This window comes from Mustela putorius, unplaced genomic scaffold (genome assembly GCF_011764305.1).
Source record: "Mustela putorius furo isolate JIRA1106 unplaced genomic scaffold, ASM1176430v1.1 tig00000430_pilon_pilon_pilon, whole genome shotgun sequence".
In the NCBI taxonomy this organism is placed as follows: domain Eukaryota; kingdom Metazoa; phylum Chordata; class Mammalia; order Carnivora; family Mustelidae; genus Mustela; species Mustela putorius.
Window position 1 is genome coordinate 23639471 of NW_025421377.1, and position 24553 is coordinate 23664023.

Consider the following 24553-nt stretch of genomic DNA (forward strand, 5'->3'; position numbering starts at 1 on the left):
CTTCTATACATAGCTGTCCAATTTTCCCAGCACCATTTATTGAAGAGACCAAGATAACATGGTACTGGCACAAAAACAGACACATAGATCAGTGGCACAGAGTAGAGACCCTAGATATAGACCCTCAGTGCTACAGTCAAATAATCTTCGACAAAGCAGGAAAAAATATACAGTGTCTCTATTTTTTTAAAAAAACTTATTTGTTTATTTTAGAAAGGGAAAGAGAGTTGAGGGGAAAGGGCAGAAGAAAAGGGAAAGAGAAACACAAGCAGACTCTGCTCTGAGCTTGGAGTCAGACATGGGGCTCGATCTCACAACCATGAGATCAACACTTGAGTGGAAACCAAGAGTCCAATGCTTAACCAACTGCACCACCCAGGTGCCCCACTGCCTCCATTTTTTAAAATCTCAGAGTCAAGCAATTAACTGTCATTTCACCAATCACCTGGAGCACTAAATAACTTGTTCTCTAGATTGTGATTTAATATATAAATGAAGAATAAAAAGAAAAAGCAATCTATACATTTTACTCTCCTTACCATTTAGACATAACTTGAAGTGAATGTGAACCACATCTTAGATTACAATTCCCCCAAAACAAGCTCCAGTTTTCTCCTTCCAGGGAATGTGATAGATGTGAAAAAGGAGAACTTCACAGTTATTAAATCCAGCTTTCAAACAGTACAATCATAAATTCAAGCTCCCCTCTAGGCCAGCCATGTGAAAGTCCCAGGGGAAAAAGAAAAGAAATGAAAAACATTTCCTTTCCCTGCCACCCTCCATGACCACACCAAGGAATCTGTTTCTTTTTTATTATTATTTTATTGAATATAAAACCTCCTCAGTAAAAGTAGCTAATAATCATTGACTGTTCACTATGCACCAAGAACTATTCTAAGTATTTATACAGGTATTTAATTTAATTTCCAAAACCAGCCTATGAGGGGAGTACTAGTATCTCTATTTTACAGATGAGAAAACTGAGGTACAGAGGATTCAAGCAATTGTGCACAGACACAAGTGTGGGGTGTGCATGCAGACAGTCTAGCTCTCCTCTCTGATGTACTTTGGCTTCTCAGGATGATACCCCCTCTGAGGAGAAATAACACAATAGCAGTCCCAAATTGGAAGGCAAGATGCATTTATGTCTTCTAGAAGATTTAGTTGCTTTGTTTTGGTTTAAATACAGGAGGATAATTCTGTATCATTCTCTTCCGTAATTTGACTTGCTTTCCATTTCTTTATTGTAAAATAACATTTTTGAATACTTATTATATACAGGGCATGATTCAGGGATTGAAGGACCTGTGAAATAAGCAAGGGGTATAAATAAAATCTTCACATTTACTGGTGATCAATAAACATGCTCTTCTCTGACAAGACCTCAAAGGCCAAATAGGGAAAAGAAAAACAAAAAAAGAAAACCTCTTTTGGCAGGAAAATCTATTTGTTGTCATAAAAGCGTGGGGATAATGGTAATATTACTCTCTATCTTGGCCTGGAATTAAGCACAGAAAGGTTGAATGTAAACAGGTGGGGACATGGAAGATGACACCTATATTTTTAAAAAGAAGTTTCACGTGGCAACAGTATTTCTTCATTGTTCAAATAATTTTTATTCTTTTTGTTAACCTTAGCATTTTTTCTAATGTATATGCTGTATCAATGTAATATTATAAATGGCGTTTAATTTTAACAGTGTTTTTTCTCTGTAATCATGTCTTTAAATAATGTTTTGTTTTTGAGGCTTTGCCTCTTTGTCAGTGAAAGAAAATGAAGAGTAGCCAATTTTTCTAAGTTTAACAGTTGATGGCTCCAAAACTACAAGTTAAACATATATAAAGATAAAATCAATAAGCAAAGTAACCATCATTTCATCAATTACACATGTAAATTTATTACAAAGAAATACCTTAATAAAAGGTAAACAAACCAAACTTGGCACCAATGGAAAACTTTTGTCACAGGAAGGATACATTGAATCTCATGGCTTTGACTTTTAAACTAATATGCAGTTCCAGAATTTTCTCTCTGAAAAAAATCTCACTGGCTACAGGAGCTATTCATTTGCTTCTATTGTCTGGCAAAAACATTGGTACCCTCCTCTTTGCACTTAATAAGTCATAGCAGAGGGAAGAGAGAGCTTCAAACTCTAGATGAGACTACAGTAAAGCTTGGGGAGCTGCAATTGTCAATCCACTGAATATATTTTAAAAGGTAAAATCACAACAAAAACTTCATGTTGTACAGAATACTACATAAGTTATATGTAGTGGAAAATTCAAAGCATTAAACTTTTCTATCATTCCATGAAAAAAGAATAAACATGAAAGAAGCCAACTCAAGAAGCTAATAAAACAATCACAAATTTTTGCTTCTGTAAGTAGAATGGTGAGCTGGACGCTTTGAAGGACTCTCTTGATAAGATAAAATTAGATTAAGCATAAATTCTGGCAAACAATTGGTAAGGCATTGTTAGTCTGGATAGAAATTGACAAAGGCCTCCAAAGGAACTTTGAAATCAAGAACTAAACAAAATACAAGTTAGGAGGAAATGAATTAAGACCACAGTTGGAAGCTCTAACCTGCAAACAAATTAGGGAAATATGGACAGTAGAATTTGTTTTGCCCAGAGGAGAAGAGCTCCTATTAGTTAGGAGGAAGTTAACCTTCACAAGGCACTATTCTGCTCCCTGGAAGTGAACACTCACTGATTCCAGGTTGAAGTTAGTGCAAATCTTCTCTACAGGAAAGCATCACCAATTTAGGCCTCATAATTCCCACATAGTACATTCAACAAATTAAGAACTCATGATACACACGTGCACATGTGTGTGTGTGCACACACACACGGCAGGAAGTCATCAAGACCAAGAGAAAGTAAAAGCAAAAACAACAGATATGAAACCCCAAGGAATTCTGATATTGACATTACCAGGCACAGAGTCTAAAATGATTATGTATTAATGTTAAAAAGAAACAACAAGAAAAATTGAAAAATTGAACAAGTAACAAGTTATAGGTAAACATGGCAGAGAAAGTTGATCATAGATGATAATAATCTCATTTTTTAAAAAAGCAAGGAAAATATAAGATACATAATTATTAATCTAGTAAAAGACATATATGGTGAAAGCTTTCAAGCTTTGATTGAAGGATATAAATAAGTAGACCTGAATAATGGGTGAATAATGTTCATGAATGAAATAACTCCATGTAACAAAGATGCCATTTTTTTTAAATTTAATCTATGAATTCAATGAATTTCAATCAAAATGCCAACAAGACACTTGTGGAATATGTAAGTTCACCTTAAGTACTAATACAGGAAAAAAAAATCCATCATGCCAGGAGGAACCAACACAATCTCAAACAGGTTGGGAGACACGTTCTATTGGAAGTAAGGACATATATGGAGCTATGGTAACCAAGACAGGGTAATATTGACTTGGAAATAAACCAGCTAAGCAGCGGAAAAGAAGAGTGACTAGAAATTAGGAGATAAAGACAGTCTGGAAATTGGGTATATGACCGAAGTTATATTTCAGATCATTAGAGTAAGGAGAGACCATGAACTATCAGAAACTGGGACAATTTATTATCTATATAAAAATATATCAAATTCCCACAACACACCTTTCTCAAAAGTTGGTTGTAGAGCAATTAAAATCTTACATGAAACACAAAATTTCTAAGTGTTTTTAATAGGGAAGGATTTCTTATACAAAGAAATATTCAAAATTAGTTCCATAATTTATATGGAAAGTATTTTTAAACCTGGTTCATTAGAAGACACCATTAAGAAAGTGAAAAGACAAGTTACAAACTAATAGAAAATATTTACTACATCTACTACATACAACTGATAGAAAAATATCTACAACTGATAGAAAATATTTACTACATTTTTATATGTAGTAAAGAAAATCTTTTTTTAAAAAGATTTTTTAAAATATTATTTTATCTTTTTATCAAGAACAAAGTTTATGAAAAAGTAAGACTATAATTTAAAAAGTAAAAGAGAGGGGAACCCTCCTACACTGTTGGTGGGAATGCAAGCTGCTGCAACCACTCTGGAAAATAGTGTGGAGGTTCCTCAAAAAACTGAAAATAGAGCTACCCTATGACCCAGCAATTGCACTACTGGGTATTTATCCTAAAGATACAAACGTGGTGCTCTGAAGGGGCACGTGCACCCAAATGTTTATAGCAGCAATGTCCACAATAGCCAAACTATGGAAAGAACTTAAATGTCCATCAACAGATGAATGGATAAAGAAGATGTGGTATATATACACAATGGAATACTATGCATCCATCAAAAGAAGTGAAATCTTGCCATTTGCAATGACATGGATGGAACTAGAGGGTATTATAGTTAGTGAAATAAGTCAATCAGAGAAAGACAACTGTCATATGATCTCCCTGATATGAGGAAGTGGAGATGCAATATGGGGGGTTTGGGGGGTAGGAGAAGAATAAATGAAACAAGATGGGATTGGGAGGGAGACAAACCATAAAAGACAAACTCAAAAAACAGACTGAGGGTTGCTGGGGGGAGGGTGGACAGGAGAAGATGGTGGGGTTATGGACATTGGGGAGGGTATGTGCTATGGTGAGTGCTGTGAAATGTGTAAACCTGGCTATTCACAGACCTGTACCCCTGGGGATAAAAATACATTATATGTTTATTAAAAAATTTTAAAAAATTTTTAAAAAGTAAAAACACTATAATTTAAAAGTAAACATTGAGTAGAAAAATAAGCAGGAGACATTAACACACATTTAAAGAAGAGGAAAAACAAATGATCAACAAATACATAGAAGGATACTCGATCTTGAAATGATCTGGTTTTGAATTTTTCTGATCATAAATTGCCAAAAATTAAATATGTACATATATACAAAATTACTTGGTGTTAGTGAAAATATAAAGCCACAGAAATGTTTACCATTATTAGTATGTGTGTAGTCCTTTGGAAAATAATTTGGTAGTATATACTAGAGTTTAACCTAATGCATTTTTATGGCCCAGGAACCATCTTAAAATCATTGAGGAAAAGCAAACAACAAACAAATAAAGATGCTAATTACCAAGAAGCTAATTCAGAAGACCTATAGCTTAAGTCTGTTTTGTAAGTAATTCTATTAATTGTATTTAAAGGCATTCTAAATGAAAGTGTCTCTCTTAAATGCAAAAAAAAAAAAAAATTAAGAATTTTCACTATATTATTACTTAAAATGGTTCTGGAAGTTCTGTCACAATAAAATTCTAAGGGGGATGATACATATACACACACACTCATATATATATAAAATTTATTGTATACATATCATTAATTGCCTCACATATATATACACACACATATCTTCTAATATATATATATATACCTTCTCTATATATATCATATATATATATATATGGAAAGAGAGGGCACATCGTTATTATTTTCAGGCATGATCATCTATACAGAAACTTTAAAAAAATTTTATTAAAGATTTTAATTATTTATTTGAGAAAGAGAGATTGTGAGAGAGAGAGCAAAGTAGGGAAAGCTGCAGAAAGAGAGGGAGAAGCAGGCTCCCTGATGAGCAGGGAACCTGAAACAGGGCTCGATCCCAGGCCTCTGAGATATGACCCAAACCAAAGGCAGCCGCTTAACCCACTGAGTCACCAAGGTGCCCCTATAGGGAAACTTTTAAAAGTCAGTGGAAAAATTATTTGAAAATAATATGGCAGTTTTCCAAACAAGCCTACAAAAACAGGGAGCTTTTCTATAGATCTTTGACAACCAGATTGAAAATTCAGTAGATATTTAGGAATCAATTTAAGACTCAAAAGTCCTCCAAAAACCATGTTATTATAGGACCATAAAATAAGAAGTGGATTGAAGCATACACAGCACATGTTTGGGTGGAAAGAATTAATACTGTAGAGATTCTATCTTTTCCTAGACTGAAAGCAAGTCAGATTAGAAACCCAGTTGTCTTAACTCAATATGCTTCCTTTAAATCTCCTCAGAAGGGGCGCCTGGGTGGCTCTGTGGGTTAAGCCGCTGCCTTTGGCTCAGGTCATGATCTCAGGGTCCTGGGATTGAGTCCCGCATCGGGCTCTCTGCTCAGCGGGGAGCCTGCTTCCTTCTCTCTCTCTCTCTGCCTGCCTCTCTGCCTGCTTGTGATCTCTCTCTGTCAAATAAATAAATAAAATCTTAAAAAAAAAAATTTAAAATCTCCTCAGAAGGAAAACAATGAATGAGAATAAGGAAGGAAGGAAGGGAAAAAGAAAGAAAGAAAAATATTGTCATAGGGAAGGACTTGTCCTTTCATATTGTAAAATCCATCATAAACCCGTTGACTAATAGCAACCTGGAACCAGCACTGCAATAGATCAATAGAAAAGAAATAAAGGATTCAGAAACAGCCCCTGCTTATTACACACAAGAGCTTTCCTCCAGTGCTTTGTAAATATTAACCGTGAGCTTGTCTTCAGTGGAAGCTATTTTCCTTCAGGGTCCTTATTCTCACGTGTCTATGATGGAACTGATACTTAAATTAGGTCCCTTTTACTCTAAAGCCCAAATGGTCATCCACCAAAAAATAGAGTCCATCAATAGGTATAGAGGATTAGCTAGGAATATTTTAGAAAAGAAATTAAGATTGGTCCAGCAGATATTAAAATACATCACGTAACTATGATATGTGAAATAATGTCACTCGTGTTCGAATGCCTACATCAGAACCTGACACATTCTAAGTACTCAATCAATATTTTCCGAAGGGGTAAATTTACCAGACTCTCCATCTAGAATTCAGTCATCCCCACGGACCTGAACCAGTAGGTGTCAAAAATTTCTGTATGACCAGAATTCAGTTAGGATGGTTGTTAAAAACACAAATCCCTTCCCACCCCGAGAAGGCCCATTCTAAAGGGTTGAGAGGAGAAATTTTAATTTTCAACAAGCGTGGGTGATTTCTGATATGGATGGTCCCAGAAACACACCCTAAAACACATCACCCTAGAAGCAGAGAAGGGGGACTCCAGAGAAAGTGAGTATCTGGCTGACCGAGGAGTTTGATTTCTCATTAGAAACACATGTGTGCCCATTATGGTTTATAGGATGATCTTCTTAGAGGTTAGTATCCTTAAGTAACTGATCAACTTTTAGATATCCAACACAATTAATTTTTCAGATCCAGTACTAGACCTTGAGTCTTTCTTGCAGATGGCCGCTTTGGCCCATTCTGGCGACACCTCACCTTACCACATTCTTCCTTCAACCTGCAATGACTAGTAGGTGCTCCATCTGTTTTACGTCCCTTTCCCTTTCACTTATAGTAGGATATGGGCAACAAAATCCACGGATGACTTCTTCCCACTGTCTGCACTGGTTTAAACTGGATATTAAGGAGGGCACGGATTGCAGGGAGCACTCGGTGTTTTACGTAAACAATGACTCATGAAACCCCATCAAAAACTAATGATGTACTATATGGTGACTAACATGACATAGTAAGAAATAGTAATAATGAAGATTAAAACTAATTAATTAATTAATTATTTAAGGGTGCATTTCCCCCTCTGTCAGCTCCTTCTTTTCATTTGTAAATAACGAGTTTCAGAGAAAGCTGTAAACCATCTTTTTTTTCTCTCCTCTCAACTGTTTGAATTTTTCTTTTCTAGATTAGAAATCATTAAGATTGAGAAACGATGAATCATTTCTCCAAATGTCCTACTAACCAAAGACATATGACTCTCATCTTGCAGACAATGACATGATTATCTAAATGACGTGGCTCTTACTCAATACGGTTTATGCTAACTCATTCTCATTTTCCTTCTTTCCAAATGGAAACTTAATTACCTTGTATTTATACTAGATTTTGATCCACTAATGGATCATGAAGCTATTTACCAATATTTGTTTTCAAATGAAATAAAATAAATGAGAATAGAAAATAGCCCAGCAAATGACTGGGATAAATTTCTGTTTCAATTATTACACACGTATGAAAATACACGAGGTTGGGACAGGAAATGCAGCTCTTGTTTTGAGTCACTGTTAGGAAATGTATAAAATGTTCTGATTTGGTAAAGTTCGATAAATTTTATGAACTGCAGCAGTCTTTTCTTCCTTCTCCTCTAACCAAATTTATGTTAGATGACAAGGCCTATTTCTACTGTGGCTGACAACTTTGTCTTGATCATCTCCATTCAAAACCCATGGCTTCTCCAAGCAGCTATCCAGTCCAAGGCTAGGATCTCTTATTCCTTTAAGGCTTCCCTCCTCTTTTCTTTTCCAAGATGATCTAAGCTTGAGGGACCTTGGATATTGTCCTGGCATTCCAAGAAGAATGCTTGATCTGTCTGAGGTTCTATGTTCTTTTTTTTTTTTTTTAAGATTTAATTTATTTATTTGACAGACAGAGATCACAAGTAGGCAGAGAGGCAGGCAGAGAGAGAGAGGAGGAAGCAGGCTCCCCACAGAGCGGGATCATGACCTGAGCCAAAGGCAGAGGCTTTAACCCACTGAGCCACCCAGGCGTCCCCGAGGTTCTATGTTCTTTCTGACAACTTCTGGAGGTCTATTGATCTTCCCAAATCCCTTTTTGGGGGGCAAGGGCTGACACTTTCTCTTGGAAATTGTGACACCCTCCGTCACGCATCCTTCTAGTCTGCACACTCTATCCAGGATAACTCGAAGCTCACAGTTTGCTCTTAGATGCTTGGTTACCTTGGTAGGGGCAGGAAAGGAGGTACTCTCTCTAGGAAAAGCTTGTCTTTTGTAAATCAGAATGCTTTAGATTACTGTTTGTGTTATTTGCTTATAAAATTTATTTAGAAATGTGTCCCTCCAGGGGACAGTTTTACGGCAATGGAAGTGTGTATGTGTAACGGCACTGTTCTGCATAGGAGACACTAGTTACATGTGGCCATCAGCTCTTGAAATGTGGCTAGTGTGATTCAGGAAACTGAATTTTACATCTTATATAGTTTTGATTAATTGAAATTCAAATACCCACATGTGGATAGTGGCTCCTATAATAGATAGCACAGTTCTGGGCTGTATCTGTGCCTTCCCCTTGATGGCAGCCTATTAAAAAAATAAGGAGTGGGAGGGGCACCTGAGTGGCTCCATGGGTTAAGCCTCTGCCTTCGGCTCAGGTCATGATCTCAGGGTCCTGGGATTGAGCCCCGCATTGGGTTCTCTGCTCAGCGGGGAGCCTGCTTCCTCCTCCCCCCTCTGCTTGCCTCTCTGCCTACTTCTGATCTCTCTCTCCCTCTGTCAAATAAATAAATAAAATCTAAAAAAAAAAAAAAAGCTATTATTGCTGCTGCCAAAATCATGGGGTAAGTGTAAAGCACACAAGAAAAGCAGAAGGAAAGCAACTTTTTAATATCTCTTCATATAGCCCTGCTCCATTTACAATTTTTCATCAGTTTTACCGAGGCCATAATTTATATACCAAAAAAGGTACCCCATTTTAAGTGTAGAGTTCAATGAGTTTTGACAAGGGTATCCGGTCATGTAACCACCACCACAGTGAAGACAAAGATTTCATTAGCCCCAAATTCTCCTGCCCTTACTCCCTGTCCCTGCCCAACGTTGCTCTGCTTTCTGTCACTACTGTTTTGCCTTTTTCAGAATTTCATATAAGTACGATCCAACATACACAGTCTTCTGTGCTTGGTTTCTTTCAACCAGCATAATGATCTGAATTTGTTCAGCTGTTGTTTGTGATGGAGACTGTTCCTTTTCATTATTAAGTTGCATCCCATTGTGGGGCTGTAATACAATTTGTTTATCCATTCAGAAGTTGATTTCGATTGTATTTGGTTTGGGGCTACTCTTTTTAGAAGCTGCTACTATGAATAAGGTGTATGTCTTTTTGTGGACATATGTTTTCATTCTTCTTTGGAAAATACCTAGAATTGAAAATGCCGGGTCATGTGGTAAGTGTATGTTTATGTAAGAAACTACCCAACTGTTTTCTAAAATGACTGTATCATGCTGTATTCTCACACATGAGAGTTAAAATTGCTCTGCAACCTTACCATCTCTCGGCCTTGTCGCTCTTGAGGATTTTAGCCATTCTCATGGTGTGTCATTGTACCTGTCACAGCTTTAATTTGCATTTCCCAGATGACTAATGATGTTGAGCATCTTTTTATGTACTTTCATGGCATTTGTATATCTTTTTTAGAAAAATATCTGTTCAAAAAAAATTTTTTTTAAGATTTTATTTATTTATTTGACAGACAGAGACCATAAGTAGGCAGAGAGGCAGGCAGAGAGAGAGGGGGAAGCAGGCTCCCTGCTGAGCAGAGAGCCCAATGCGGGGCTCGATTCCAGGACCCTGAGATCATGACCCAAGAGGAAGGCAGAGGCTTTAACCCACTGAGCCACCCAGGCGCCCCTGTTCAAAATATTTTTAAATCAAATTATCCTCTTCTTACTCAGTTGTAAGAATATTTATTAGATTTAACTTTGTAAATATTTTCTCCCAATCTGTGGTTTGCCTTTTTAGTTTCTGAATAGCATCTTTCAAAAATATGAAAATTTTCTTGTTTTTAAGTTTCTTTGGGTTTTTTTGGTTTTTGTTTTTGGTTGTTTCCATTTTCTTTTATTTTGTTTTTGTCTAAGAGATCTTTGCCTGCCCAAGATTACAAAGATTACAAAGATTTTCACTTATAATTTCTTCTGGGTTTATAGTTGCAGTTCTTAGCTTAATGTTCAATTTTGAACAAGTAAAAGCTTATTTTTAATCAGGGCTCTAAGTTTCTTTTATATTTATTCCAAACTGTAGACCAACATAGAACCTGTCTCATAGAGTTGTCATAAGCCTGGTACATAATAACTATTGAATAATTACTGGCCATGGACTTATATCTTTATCCCTCCAACACATACTTTCATAGCACAACAAGGATTCCTGAATATTATCAATTAAAGTAAGGTGCCAATCATAAAGATGTAAGAATGGGAAAATCTTAAAGACTCCAAAGAAAGCCTAAATAAAAATGAAAAATAATGCTCATTCACTAGTAGGGGATATTTTTAAATTTTAATAAAATCAACAATTCTCAATTTCTTCTGTGACATTCCACAAATTCTTCTTTCTCACGACACTAACTTGTCCAAATTTAGTACTGAATATTCCTGGAATACCAAAAATGCTCTGAGAACTGTTTGGTTGCTGCGATCATACTCTGTCAGTAGGTCTAGAAGCTAGCACAAAACAATGAGAGGAAAGTCACAGATAAAAGTAAGAATAGTTTCCTTACTGCCCTTCCTTAGAGATGAGTCCACATAATCTCTTACATCTTTAAAAATCGTTCGATTTCAAGTGTGAAGAAGGTTGGCTACTCCGAATAACTCAGTGGAAGAGTAGAGCAGCAAGTCCTGCCAAGGGTCCAGAAAGAAGTTTGTGTTTTGTTTCCTCTGGGATTACCTGTTGGCTCCTCAGGTTTTAATGTGTTAAGACTTGGGGCTACAAATGGAAGAAGTGTTCATTCCCGTAGTAAATTAGTGTCAAAGTTGATGTGATTTTTTTTTTCCTTCTGCCCTTTTCAGGTGAGAATGTGGTTTCTGAGTCTAGTCAAAGGTCATTTGACCAATGGATCCTCTGATGGACCTGCAATGGAAAGATGTACTAGGGGAAGTGACCCCAACTCACTCTAACTCGTGACCATCCTGCAGTACTTGAAATGTAGCAAAAATTCGGGAGTATGTCCCTCATTCTGTGCACTCACTTACCCATTGCGTGCAAGAAAAAGCTGGATTCCTCTGGTAAATTCTTTTCCTGAATGATGCAACAGTTAGAAGGCTTATCTTGTGGATTGTCTTTTCACCTGGTTGAGCAACTTCTCTGCTCACCAGCTGACAAGAATTTGTGGGGATATACGGTCAGGAATTCTGTTTCTTAAATTGTTAAGTGTTAGTAAGTAACAAATGAAGAGGGTCACACAGATCAGAGATCATGAAGATAGATTTCCCTTTTGTGATCTGCCTGGAGACCTGAAGTAGGACAGTTGCTTTATCAGGGCTAAATGAACTTTCCAAACCTCACAAGTACAACAGAAAGTAAAATCTCTACCAATGCACTGATTCACTTTTTCAATAAATATTCTTTGATCTTTCTAAACAATGGTGAATAAGCCCAAATCCCTGTCCTCACTGAGTAGGTGCCTGACAATTCTAAACCAAAGATGATAATAAACTTTTAACTCTTTTGTTCCTATGATGAGACATAACACGGAGGTCAACAACTTCATCTTAATTTATTTCCACAAACTACATTTCTTTACTTGCTAATCTCTGGAAAAGGAGGTAGAATTTAAATTGGGAGTGGTTTGTGGGACTGAGCCCAGAGCCCATTAACTGTCTCTATGCAGGGGGATTTAAAAGGGATTGACCCTGAGATGAATAAAGAAGCCATGTCCAAAGGCAGACCACTCTCCCAAGGAGACTGAATTCATTAGAACCTGCTTGCCACCTTCAGCTCAAGGGGAGGCACTATTCAGGTACCTCCCTCGGATAGTGCTCTGAGTCTAAAGCTGAATTTAGTTTATCTTAGTTTATCTACTTTGGACGCAGGTCTACAGATTTTGTTTTTTTTTTTTTTCTTTTCTTTTCTTTCTTTCTTTTTTTTTTTTTTTTTTTAAGGCACCTGCAATTAGAGGTATTTGGGCTGGGACCAGATGAACCTTTGGCATACTCTCTTTTGACATCACCTTGTCCATGCCTGGACTACTCCATATTAACATGAGGCAGCTAGATCCTTGAGCTAAGTCCAGGAATCCAGTACAGACCCCAGAAATCCATAAGAACTAATCTCAATGAATCTGAGTTCCTAGATTACAGGCACATGAAGTGGAGAATAAGAAACTAGGATTTAACAAAGGTTATCCCTGAAAAAGCAATTTATGCTAGAAAACTGAAGAGTTGTGAATGAGTTAAATATATATAGATAAATATATATTAAATACAATTAATTAAAATTATATAATGTAAAATTAAAAGAAATAAGAAAATACTTCATTTCTCTCTTCCCAGCTTCATACCCTAAACCCAAAGCTGCCCTAAATCCACCTATGAGCTGTCCCAGCTTTTGGAGGAGGCCCTACCTTCTAGGTTTTCATACCACATTGCTGGGATTTAAAGAAATTATTTGGGAAGAAGGAGAGGAAGAGAAGTAGCACCACCACTATGTATCAGTCCATATTTGTCTAGAATACCAGGCAATGAAGGGGAGATGGCACAGGAGTGAAATGTCCAAATGTACTTACACGTGTTGATGCACACCTCGCATTCCTCCACTGGGAACACTGAGAAGCACAACAAGCAAACTCTCCAAAACCGAAAGTCAGTTTCAAATAACATTCAACTCTTTTACTAGAGTTTGAAATATTCAACTTTTTCCATTAGGATAAAGCAGGGAGTGGAAAGACAAGCCACAGCCCCAAAGATAAGATACTGTGTCATTTCTCTAAAAGCCAGTCCTAAGAGGCAGCCCAAATATAAGATCTGAGAATTGATTATCTACACTGGGTCATTATTGCTAAACAATAGAGCACCTGGTCTTTGCAATCTACATAATGCCTTTGTTTTTATAGACAATGTTTGAGATCCAAACTAAACCTGTGGGTCTGTTTCCATGCCAGTCTTTTGCATCCTGTTTTGATAAAGCAAGAAATGTTGAATGAGAATTGCTTTTGACCCTGGAAACTCTTTCCAGCCATTGAAATCTTTGAACCAGTACCATCTCATAAAATTTTCTAAACTACAGGAGTTGTTCTCAACTTTGTCAAGGTGTGCTGGTGAACAAGCTTTATTCCTTTTTGTTAACGGGCAACAAACTGGTGAGGAAATGAATCTTCACTTTCATCTATATCCAAAACTGACATTATCCTTTGGCGTGGCTTTTGAACTAATTGCTGTATAGATAAGGCGGTATTTTGGCTCTGCAGTAGGGCCAAATGAGGGGAACTATTCACTCATTCACCAAATACTGATAAGCTCCTACTGAATGCATGATCAGGATGTACAAAAGCAAACAGATGGACAAACCCACTGGTTTAATGGAATTTTTGGTCTCCTGATAGGAAAAACAAAATAAATGATAAACAAAACCATCTGAATGCAGGAACACAGAGTAGAATAATTAGGTGATTAAGCGGCTGGATCATTACTTTTGACTAGCTGGTCTGGGAAGACTTTTCCAGGGAAATGACATTTGAGCAAAATCTTAAATAACAAGACAGACTCAAGTATGTGAAGATTCCAGGCAGAGGGAACAGCAAGTATACTGTGAGTAGAGATAAACTTTGCATAGCCAATTTTTAAGAAAACAAATATATAAAATCATTAGCAACCACAACCAAATGTTACTTTCTGGAACAGAGTAACCAAGGGGAAATGGGAAATAAAAGTAAGCAAAGGCCACCTTGCAGAGGCCTTCTAGGCCATGTGGCCATCATAAAGAGTATGGATTCCTTCTAATGGAGAAGCCCTTGGAACAATTTAAACAGGAAGGAAAGTGATGTGACTACGATGTAAATACTTTTGGAAACGTATATTTGGAAGGGAAAGGAATTGCCACAAAATCCCAACACCCTATAAGAAAGCAAATAAACTGGCCCTTCTATTACTATCACTTCTTTTAAGGCATCTCCAGCATAAAGCATCCTCTAGCATACCTACTATGCACGAATATAAACATATCATATGCCCACGAATGGCCATTCACTATATTCATCAAGGGCAAACAGAAGTGGAGAATAGTTCTTTCCAAAGCCTGGTATTTTCTCCCTATGAAAGGAGTTCAAACAACAATACTCTGCATCTCACTCAATAGCATTACTCATTCCATATTTAGGAAGGTGACTGACTTCTCTGATTGGTAAATGTGGAAGAATAACTGGGTTTGTAGGACCCAGCTCCCAGATATTCCTCATGAGAATGAATCTGCTCGTAGAGGGCAGAAATTCTGCTCTGTGCCTCCAGTGGCAAAAGTCTGCTTAGATAAGTCCCATCCTGTGGCCCGACCCTACTAGCCATGCCGGGTCAGTGAATCTACCTAAATTCTGAGTTCAACATTAGCAACTCCACTTAGTTAACAAACCTAAATTAAAGCTCATGTCTCCGATCTCATTCCTATTAGGAATAAAAATGAACTTTAGACCTCCCTGTCTCTTATTTATCAACTTATTTGGAAACTAGGTGGGAAAAATGAGGCACCATTTTTGGGACAGAGGAGGGCTTAGAGACCCCAACTTTAGGCACATACTGAGAACATGGCACTGTTTTAGGTTCTCTTGAAGAGGTAAAGGAAACAGTAAATGTACCACCTCCACCAAGGAAATTTACAACCCCTTGTGTTAAAATACTGCCCTGTACCTGGCGATTCACAGACCTGTACCCCGGGGATAAAAATATATGTTTATAAAAAATAAAAAAATTAAAAAAAAAATACTGCCCTGCTGACGAGAAAAGCAGCTTCTCAGAGGGAATAGAAAACCTAACCACCAGAATTAAAAATAAAAAACAAACCGCCCCCTGATCAGGTGGGAGTCTCTCAAGACTTTGTCACGTGCTTTATTTACACAGAATCGAGCAGCCACACAACACAGAAAGAGAGGGAAGGACTTAGGAAAACATGCTCACCTGCCGTTGGCATTCTTCTTATCTGTTCATTGATTTTTGTGGTCTTCTGAGTATCAATCTGTAAGTTTTGGCTCCCGACACTGCTTCCCTCTCAGTTATTTTCACCTCTGTGTCCTCAGTTTTTCTCTCTCTCCCCCACCAGGCAGTGGGAGAGGAGTGCTATTCTTGGCGTCTTTCTTCAAACTTCTCATTTGTCCATCTGAACACAACGCACCCGCTAAGCTCTGTTGCTTAGCGTGTGAAGGCCCGTCAGGTGGAACTTCAAAGCCTACTCAAGCTCTCTGCCGGAAGTGTAGGGGCTGACCTGTGTGACTTCCTGCCCAATTCCCACGTGGAAAAGGTGAGAGGTGAAGAGGTGAGTTTAAACTCATGTCTGAGAAAATGATCCCAGACATAATGGAGACTCACGTGGTAGAGACAGAGGTTTTGTCAGCCTTGCAATGAAACCAAACACAGGTCTATTAATCTTCACTAAAGGAAACAGAGCTCTGAATCAGTGGGTATGATATCTAAATGAACCCAGGGTCAAACTATGCTCTTTTTGCCTTAAAGTACTTTGAAGATTTTTGAAACTTTTTTTCAAATGAGATAAAGACTCATCTTATTGAGTTTTAGAATTAGAATAGCACAAAGATCCACATTAAAGTTTTATATATATATTGAGCTCTGTGTACCCACTTTTTAATGTATTTGCTTGGGTTATTACTATTATTTCTTAGGTACTTCAAGTTCCATAATGAAGCATTTTTTCAGCCCAATTGTATGAAGCAATTGCCATACTTAATAGTACATACGGGGCTCTACTTGATCCATATTTTCTGGGCCCACTCTAGAACCCTGACCCAAGGAATTTGGTTTCCTTATTGGGTCTCTCCAAAGAAAAATGAAATGAAAAAGACCCTAAGTGTAAGTTGATGACCTTTTTTTTTACTCCCCTTACTTAAAAACTTGTCCAGAAAATCTTAGAAGGGATGGTCATCACCTTTTTACCTGATATGTACCCATACCAAACAGGTTAAGACAAGAGTAGCGTAGGCGTTTGAATGAAAAATTATAGCGAATTTCCTGTGGTGTCACAGGTAGTAAGTGTGCTTGCACAAACCACTGTATAAGCCATTATGGCCACAACTGAAGTTACGACCTTTAATTCTCTAATTGTCCTCCTCCAAGTTCTGGGGAATGAATCAGCCTTTTGGCATCCTGCCTCACTTCTGACTGACTCACATATGCTTCCATAGAAGCTGCCACATAATTTTTTTAAGAAGGGCTGGAATTGCTGCTATGAGTCATAAGAGAATGGGAAAGGGGGAGAGAGAGAGAGAGAGAATTTGGCTTTCATTTTGAATCCCCCTACTGGAAATACACTTTCCCCTGATGTTCTCCATCATTATCTAGAATACAGCGAAACTTAACATTCTGACACTTTGATTATAGACAAATCGAATGAATCAAACTTTTCAACCCCATGTTTGGTCACCAAAGAATGCATGGTCTTAAAAGAACTACTTTTTTTTTAAGCTATACTTATTTATTTTAGAGAGAGAGTGTGTGCTTGTGCATGCATGAGCAGGGAGGCAGGGCAGAGGGAGAGGGAAGGGGAGAGAAACAGATGCCCCACAGAGCACAGAGCTTGTCCTGGCTCCATCCTAGGATGCTGAGATCATGACCTGAGCTGAAATCAAGAGATCAAGAGTCAGATGCTCAACCAACTGAGCCACCCAGGGATCCCTTAAAAGAACTAATTTAAACATCAAGGATACAGTTTGGTTACTGATAAGAAAAAGATTTTTAAGTTCAACCAGAATGCAATTTTTAGCAGAACACACACTACCTGTTTCTTTTAAGTTAATTTACAATTGGTAATTTAAAATTCCCCAAGTAGGGGTGGGGATTCCATCAGTTGGTTAGCTGCCTTTGGCTTGGGTGATGATCCCAGGGTCTTGTCTCATGCTCACTGCGGGGCAGGGAATCTGCTTCTCCATCTGCCCCTCCCCCTGCTCATGCTTTCTCTCTCTCTCTCAAATAAACAAATAAAGTCCTTAAAAAATAAAATAAAATTCCCCAAATAATGTCATGGTGTATGGGTACAAGGGTTTAACCCCGCAGATCTGAAGGGAGCATAAAAAATCACCGATCAGGGGCAGTAAGGCTTCAGGAACATCAGCTCAGCACTGGACAAAAGTACAGGCTAGAATCCAGCCAATAAGTCTCTTCAGTATTTTGGAAGATTTTATAAACCTGTTGTGGACCCACGCCAAGTTAAAACTTTGTTGGGACGCCTGGGTGGCTCAGTCGGTTAAGGGGCTGGCTCCTGATTTCAGCTCAGGTCATGATCTCTGGGTCCTAGGATGGAGCCAGGAGTCAGGCTTGGTGCTCAGCAGGGAGTCTGCTTGAGACTCTCTCTGTCTTTCTCTCCCTCTGTCCCTCCCCTGACTTGCTCACGCTCTGTCTCTCTCAAATAAATCAATAAATCTTTGAAAATTTTAAACTTTGTAAGTCAGTAATCTTGTTGAAGATTTAGCTCTCAGGAAAAGCTTTGGAAAACCCTTTCTTACTCTTTGTTATTTTTTAATCTAAGCTATCTAAGCTTCTCCTAATCGAAGACCTGATTAGACACCGAGCATAAGAGAAAGAAATAAATGGTCTCTTCATGGGGATTTCTTCCATTGTGTGTATGGATGGGGTGGGAGACCGTGGTTGCCACGGCGCATCGCATGGTGGTCAGCAGCATTGGCTGTCATGCCAGTTTGGGTCAGGATCCTGGTTCTGCCTCCCCCACCCCCTCAGGTAACTTTCCCCCTCTCCACGCTTCATTTTCCCCATTCTTAAAGTGAAGATGGAGACATTGCTCACCTGATGGCATCATAGTGTAAAGTACTTAGAACAGTACCACACACATTAAAAGCTCCTCAGAAATGTCCACTACAAAAATCATAGAGGTCTAGATAGTTTAGTGACATTTTCCAGTGGCAAAGCACCAGAGGCCAGGGCTCTGAGCCCACTGCTCTTCAAGCTCAGATTCGGTCTATCCATTGCCATTTCTCCAGAATTATGGGAATAATTGTCATACCAAGTAATTGGTGAAAATTACTTTAGCACCTCTGCCAAATTGGAAAGTTTTACTTAAAACTTCAAGAGTGTTTTTTGTTGTTGTTTAGTTTTTTTGTTGTTCTTTGCTTGTTTATACAGGGGTTGATGGGGTTGAGTGAACTCTCCTGACATCTTTAAATGTGTTGAAATAGATAAAGCTGCAGACGAGTTGAGGGCTAGAGTACTGACTTGAATACTGTGACTAATGGGTTTGTTCTTTAAGGGACCCATTTTACCTCCAGGGCCCCAAGCTTCTGAAGGGCTGCTCTGAAGGCCACGGCACTATTTGTAACAACCGTATTTTCTGTCCCAGCAAATTGATGGAGCCAGAGGCAATAGAATAATGTCATTATATTTAGCTCACTGTCACAATCATTTGGGTCTCGGCAGAACATCTGCTGACGTGTGACTACTGACGACCTCATTCATCTCCTCACGGAATCATCACAACCATGATAGGTTACTGGAGTCTTTCTCCTCAAAGGAATGCATTTTTGACGGTCAAGGAGGAAGTTGGCTGTGTCACCAACTCCTAGTCAAACAAGACTGCATTTTCACTTGCTACAGGATAAGACAAATAAGCAACAGAGGCGATGAAACACAAGTCTCGGAAGTGATGTCACAGCGGGAAATGTCAGTCACTGATGATCCCTTCTACACATGCCTCACTCAGGTAAGAGAAAGGCCGTTAGTTTTCAAATCCAGGTGGTCTGGAGGCAATACCCATGGAAACACCTTGCAGCAAACTCTCTGCACAGTTCTAGAAATTATCTGCTGACCCTGGAGAATGCCTGTGAGTGCCATTTTTTTTGGGGTCTAATCTGAATGTGACTCATTCTCCCACATGCAGTATTTGTGTAAAGGGAATGAATTAATCTGTAATACATGTGTTTGATTTCCAGCGACCCCACCCCATCCTAACTTCCCAGAAATTCTAGCCCCGTCTTGAGTTCTCATGATGTATAATGGGTTTCCCAGGTATGATGACTGTTATGACAAAACCTGAGTAAGATTGTACCACAACCCCTGCACCCCTAAGGATATTTAGTTGATGTAGAAAATGTAAATAACTGATTACTCCATTTGTTCTAGGACACAGCTTCCCACCAGGCAAATCATAAGTTGGCTTGGACAGCACTTTTTAAAAGAAATCTTCCCTTCAGTAAAAGTAACCCAACTTAATAGTAATTATCTTTACTGGAGATCCAATGACCATATTCCACATGCTTATTGTCCCTCAAATACCCTGTATAACTGTTTTACTAAGAGTTCTGTCAACAATCACAAAGTGTAAAGTTCATAACTGCTGCTGTTTACAGAATCCAAATAAAAAGAAATAAACCTATCTCCTTGGAAATATAGGCACTGGAAGAAATACAAGCAGCCTTAAAAGACCGCAGAAATTGAATGCTTAAGTTATTTCAAATGATTCCAAGCCTTTTTTTTTTTTTAAGATGGAACTGTGTTCATATATAGATGTGTGCATAAAGTCAGTTAGATTAAATAAAACATTATAGTACCATTTCAATGACATACAGCACATGAATAATAATAAGGGAATGCATTGAGAGTTATAGAGATCCATACTTAAACATGCTTCCTGAAATTTCTTATAATATATATGATTGAAAATAGATGTATGACTAACTATATATATATATATATATATATATATATATAATAGGAAAATTCTATCAAGTATTAATTATGAAAACATCTAACATAAGGGAAGTAACCAGTCAATTCTCTTAGATTGCAAAGACTTATTGCTATATGGTTTACATTCATTCCATACACAAGGAGTGAAGGTACAATGTTCGGAGAGACAAGCTGACTCCTTGGCCTCCTTCAGTTTATAATCTAGCAGAGATTCAGTCAAGCTGGCAAACAATGACATTGTCACCTGGTAAGTGCTATGGGGCAGTGCATACACCCAGGGTTCAGAGAACATACCAGATGCATACCTGGGGTTCCACGTGGCTCACTGGAAGAAGAGAATGATGCTCTGAGGAAGGTGCAGAGGTAATCTTGCCAAGAAACAGGAGTTAAGAAAATGAAAGGAGGTGTTCCCAGCAGATGGAGAGGAGAAAACCTGGAAGGAGGAGAGCATTAGCTTTGGAGATAATCAAAGATGCCTGTGCAGAGTCTGAATCCAAACCCCAGAGTATGCTGATATGACCTCTAAAATCACAATCATAGGAGAAGCAATGGCAGCCATCTTTATCTAACTGTGACCCTTGTGAGCCAACAAATTATCAGCAGACCCACCAAGAGCACAATTAGAAATACTCTGATACCAATGTTTGAAGAGATGCTGTTAGAAGTGAAACATCTCAACTGAATACCATTAAAGACACAAAACAAAAATGGTTGACCCCAAGATCACCCCAATCTCTAGATCAAATGTCACATGCGAAGGAAATGACAAAGTTCCTCAGGAGGGTATTACATGAATTCTCTTTGTTGGATTAAATCTTCCTTCCTCCCCAGTCACTCAAGCAAAAGCAATCGTTGTGCACTCAAATAACAGGAAACACCAGAGGATTACATAGCATAGTTTCTGGCCACAAAAGGAATTACATTTTTTCCTCAGGAAAGAAAGACAATTGACATAGGGAAAAACAAAAAAAAGTTGAAGAGCGTGACTAGTTAATATCTAGTATAACAAATATAGTTAGAAACCACGGAATTTGCTATATAGACAGTCAGTGTCTGATTAGTGATGACTAAGTGAGATATGTTTTCCTTGAAAAGGAAAATTTTGTAAAATGGGAGGGATTTGGCTTGGTGGGAGAAGGAAAAGAGAAACTGGAGAGGACGTTCTAGACAAAGAAAGTAGAGCAAAACCTCAGAGACAGGTGTGGTCATAGTATATGCACAGGTCAATGAGGCTGTCTAAAGTCCAGGACATATTTGAAGAGTTAGAAACCAATTGCTTTGAATTAGTAGGCTGGGATATGATAGTGGAGAAATTTGAAAAAGAGAGGCCATACAAGTTGATACTTTAAGGCAAAAGACGTTGAGACGTGTTGAGGTGGATCACGTAAAAATAGTCTTTACTAGTTATTCTAGCAATGCTATGAAAGAAAAAGATAAGAGAAAAAATTCCACAGCCACTGGGTTCAACAGAGAAATGCTTTTAGTCATATATGGTGAAGTAGTGAATCTTGGATGTGAATTAAAAACCAGGAGTCAATGTCAAAGGCATTTCAAAAGAAAAAATGAAAAAAAAAAAAAAAACCAAGTGTTTGCGACGACTATCTGGAGAAAGTCAAGAACGCGGAGGCAGGGAGGAGCCAAGAATGACTAAGGAGCGAGTGGCTTCAGCCGGGCATGCAAGTGGGAAAGAAAGATGGAGTGAGAAAAAGGACCGATTTGGTTTTGTCGCCATTGAGCTTAACAGTGAGGTACTCAAGTAGAAATGTCCACTTAGATGGTTTAAAAAAAAAAAAAAAAAAGGCCTAATAGATGAAGTGAGAGGGTCAGTTTGGAGTCACAGGAGATAGCTACATAGGTTTTCTTCTAAAAAAGGGTAGAATAGTGATCATTGTAACTTTTTTGTTTATAGCAGAATTCTTACTTCAGACAAACCCCAAACCATGTGCTGAGTCTTTTCTTGTTTTATAAACAGAAGAGAGAAGTACTTTTCAGGAGTGAGGGTCCTAGAGCTTCTGTGTTTGCCTAATCCCTCACTCCAGGGCCATGAAGTAGAAATGGAACTAGGAAGGATGAGTAGGGGGACGTTCATGGGATGACACTGAGCCAGGCCAGGAGAATTTCTTTGCTGGGGATAGGCCTGCTGGCAATAGTGGGAACAAGGCAGGAACCACCCTGAGATGACCAGGCTAGAGGTGAGTGAGCAAGGCACACGGTTGACATAGGAAGGGGTTGGGTTCTCTTCAAATGGAACTGGCAGGCAAGAACCCTGTTGACAGCCTGAGTCACGGCGCACAGGTAATCAGACAAGGCAGTGGGTCTTAACCAGGTGGGTAGTTCGGGAACAAGACACTCAGCCTTGGCCAAAGGGCAGAGGGACAGCATGGAATCAGGAAACCCAGGCTTAGCCAGCTGGGTATTGTTGGCCCTGAGGATCAGTCTCCAGGTCACCGGGTACTTGTTTATTCACTCACACACCAAAAAATATGTCCTCTATGGGCTGAGCACTCTGCTAGACCTCAGACACCGTGGAAGGAGAGAAAAGGACACACTGCCTTGGCTTCATGCACTATGTGCATGAAGATTCCAGAAAATTCTACTCTCTAAACCCTCTTACTTCGAAGAGACCTCCTGTGACCAGTGTCTGTGGAGCTTCATTTAATAAATTATCACTTTAAAAGAGTGAATTTTGTGATATATGAATTATAGCTCAATAAATCTTAAAGCAAAACAAAAACGAAGGCTTGCCACTTTCTAGCTGTGCTACTACGTAGGCCAAGTTATTGGATCTCCTTATGCTCCAGTCTTCTTAATCTGCAAAGTGGGGATAGTACCAGCACTCACCTTCCCAAGTTGTTGTAAAAATTAAGTAACTTAATGCCTTAAAGAATTTAGAAGAGTGCTTAACACATACCAAGGGCTAGATACACTTTGGCTTTTATTAGTAATGTTAAGAGAAGGAAGAGGACTTTTTTTTAAAGATTTTATTTATTTATTTGACAGAGAGAGATCATGAGTAGGCAGAGAGACCGGCTGAGCGGAGAGCCTCACACAGGACTCTATCCCAGCAACCTGAGATCATGACCTGAGCCGAAAGCAGAGGCTTAACCCACTGAGGTGCCCAGGAGGAGGACTTTGACTTAGTTGATAGGATGCAATAAATAAAATTATATTATTAACGTTTCCCATAGCAACAACAAAAATCTTTGTAAATGTCATTATAACTGATGCATCCTGTTTCCTCAACCACTCCTTTACTGTCAGATCTCTAGCCCCTTTCAAGTTAATAACTGTTTAAATTATGCTGCAATAAGCAAGTTTGTATACAAAGGTTTTGTTAGTTTGTTTGTTTTGTTTTGTTTTTTAATCATTCCCTTAAAATAGATTCTCAGAAGTGGCATTAGCTTTTCCCAGGTTAGGACATCTTAGAGATGCAGGACTGCCAAAGCCTGGTTGAAAAAGCTCCTTCTAATGTCCCTTCTTATGTCACCTACGTGTGAGACTGCCTGTTTCATGGCACCATGGCCCAGGCTCACTGATCTCCCCTCTTATAATCCTTGCTAATTGTATCCCAACATTCTTTTACATTGCACTCAGCTCATTGTTACTAAAGTGGAATATTTTTTTCAAACATTCTTTTGTTTTGGGATTTGGGTTTTGTTTTTGTTTTGTTTTGTTTTTACCATTTTTCCATCTGGTTCTTAGGAAAACTAAAAACTTAAGGTTTTTTCTTAGATAGTCAGGAACTTTTTATAAACTCACTGTACATCTTGATATTTCATAAAATAACATTTGAATAGAAAAAACACCTTATTATGAAAGCAAGTACAGCACAGCTAGTTTTAATTCATGACTTGGGCAGGTTAAGTTCTCAGCTAACGAAACCAAGCTCCTGTTGTTACTTTTCTGCCACTGTTCTTTTTTAGGAGGTAGTTCTTGGACAATGAGACACTGTCTTGTTGCTGAGAAGTTCCAACCAACAAGAAGTAAATATTGAGCTCCTAGATGGCCTCTTATTTTAACAAAAGGGCTTCCTGAAGAAATGAAAGTGATACCTCTTTGACTGTAAAGGCTACTTAACTTCTTTTTTTTTTTTTAAGATTTTATTTATTAATTTGACAGAGAGAAATCACAAGTAGATG